The sequence below is a fragment of the Microtus oregoni genome, unplaced genomic scaffold, assembly GCF_018167655.1.
Source record: "Microtus oregoni isolate MIOR12 unplaced genomic scaffold, Mior012 000007F_ref0000211, whole genome shotgun sequence".
Classification (NCBI taxonomy): Eukaryota; Metazoa; Chordata; class Mammalia; order Rodentia; family Cricetidae; genus Microtus; species Microtus oregoni.
In genome coordinates this window covers 51,045,305-51,047,692 of record NW_024543066.1, presented here as the reverse complement: position 1 = coordinate 51,047,692, position 2,388 = coordinate 51,045,305, and the positions used below count along the sequence as shown (strand labels likewise).

General features: G+C 43.7%; 1 pseudogene; it reads left to right on the top strand.

Annotated features, from left to right (window-relative positions):
• Positions 1 to 681: 681 nt before the first annotated feature.
• On the top strand, positions 682 to 1,939 carry LOC121450312 (annotated as a pseudogene).
• The last annotated feature ends 449 nt before the right edge of the window (positions 1,940 to 2,388 follow it).

Genomic DNA, 2,388 nt, shown 5'->3' with positions numbered 1-2,388 from the left:
TATGGACTAAACACACTCTGCAAAAGTATGAAAATACCATAATGATACTCATAATTGCTTATAATTAATACACGATCATAAACATTTTAAAAGACAAAATAATAATGAACAAATGAGGACTATAATAACATAAACACTACAAAATAGTTTAAAAGTCAGTAATTATTAAACACTTTTCCAATAACTTCTAAATATTAATGTTCTCAATCATCAGTTCCCCAATCACCAGAAACAGAAATGTGTGAGGCAGAGGATCATGGGACTCAGAGTTCTAGAGCTGTGTGTGTGTGCGTGTGTGTGTGTGTGTGTGTGTGTGTGTGTGTGTGTGTGTGTGATCTTAAGGTTGTTCATGAACACTGGAGGAGCGGAGATCCAGTCAGAAGCCATGCTGCCCTGAGCAACCACTCGCCACACCCCTCCCCTGCACTGCCACTGCCAGTAAGGCGGTGGCTTCCTACACACCAACAGGCTCTAGCAACAAGTAAAAGGATGTGAACTGAATAGACCACATCCCCTTAAAAAATAACAAAAAGCAGAGCTGTGGTTTGTTGACACACTGATACTGGATTCATATGCATGCATATTGGGTGCAAGGCACATAACTCACAGACTCCTGCGAGTTCCCCTTGGAACTGCTGACTGCTTTGCCCTTTGATTACTAATCTCAGTGCTCAACAAAGAATGACCTTTGTGGCTAAATTCAAAGTCAAGGTACAATGACTGTATAGAATCTGTGAAGATATCTGCCCTCGGATTATGAGCCACAGCTCACACCCCTCTCACTAGTGGCACTGCATGGCAGAGATAGCCATCCTGAAGGACTCAGCCACTGTGGCCTTCTGAGACACACAATCTCACGAGAAGGTATTAAATAAATCTGTAGGTGCCACAATGTACCTACCACTTGTCACCCTCACTAAGGAAGACTGGAGAAGTTTAAGGCTCTGAGAGTGGCTATGGTAATGAGAATATCAAGGCTGCTGGCAAGCTCGGGGTCACCACATGAAGCATCCTGCCTATGGTTATGGAGGGGACAGCGTATTCCACCTCCTGATACATTCTCAATCTATATCGGCAGTACCCATCTGTACCATGTGCTTGGGGAAGGCACATGGATACAAAGCGTGGAACAGATCTGTGGGGTGGCTCCAGTAGCATCTCTATCCATGATGAGACACTGGGCCTTATCGGCTTAGGTGACACCAGGCAGGCACTTGCGGTTCAAGCCAAGGCCTTCAGATTCCAAGCCATATTTTTTTTACCCCTACTTGTACAACAGGATAGAGTGGTCCCTGGGTGTGTGGAAGGTCTACATCACACAGGACTTGCTGCATCAGAGCAACTGCATCTCCTTGTACTGCAATCTGAAGGAGCATAACCACACCAGCAACTTCACTATCAAGCAGATAAGGCAAAGTATTTATTCCTGGTGAATGAGGTGGCCTGGAGGATGATGAGAAAGCCTTTGCTCAGGCCCTCAAAGGAAGATTACTAGGGGCAAGTCTCCATGTGCATGAATTTGAGCCCACGTGTACGAATAGCTTCAGTCAAGCAGGGTCAGTTGAAAGTTGCTCAAAAAAGAGTTGGGGGAGGAAGGGAGGGAAGGAAGGGAGGGAAAGAAGGAAAGAAAAAAAAGGAAGGAAGGAAGGAAGGAAGGAAGGAAGGAAGGAAGGAAGCTGCACCAAACCTCATCTGCATGCCACAAATGTCCTGGTACAGTGAACAGGTGTCTCTAAGGATAAGGGAGACAGCAGCCACTGAGATCCATGGTGTAATTACAGGTCACATCCAAGGCTTACTAAACTGTGTTAACAAAGAACTCTTGGTTATTTCAGCTCTTTGGCTAGTCATAGACCAGCCAGCAGTCCATCACAAGTTCAGCCATATACATCCTCCTACAGCCATGGATTCCAGTGACTCACAGTCTCCTCCATTGTAACATACCCTTTCCCAAGCTCTCATTCTCAAGCAGACCACAAAACACAACTGAGAACATCCAACAAGCAATAGCAGAGAATTCCGAAAAATGCATGTAAGAATTCATATAAACTTGGGATCAAGAGACAGTGGAAAACAGACCAAAAACTACACAGAGAAGTGTCTCTTACATCTGAGCAGCACACTAAAGTGGCAAGCTGGTTGTGAGTTAGTAAAATCTTCCGAAGATAGGGTAGGGGGAAGAAGGAAAAAGAAAAAATAGTATCACGTTTCACACACTGTACTCAAATATATTTTCTCAGTTTCAGATCCTTGGCTATTTTATCGAGTGGAAAATTTTGGACAAGAAGGGGTCAAGAAGAGTGTTGCACTTTTTATGGTAATTTATGAGACTTTTTTATGAACAAACTCACTTTTTTGGACATTGATAAATTCTTTTCTTTGTTTGAT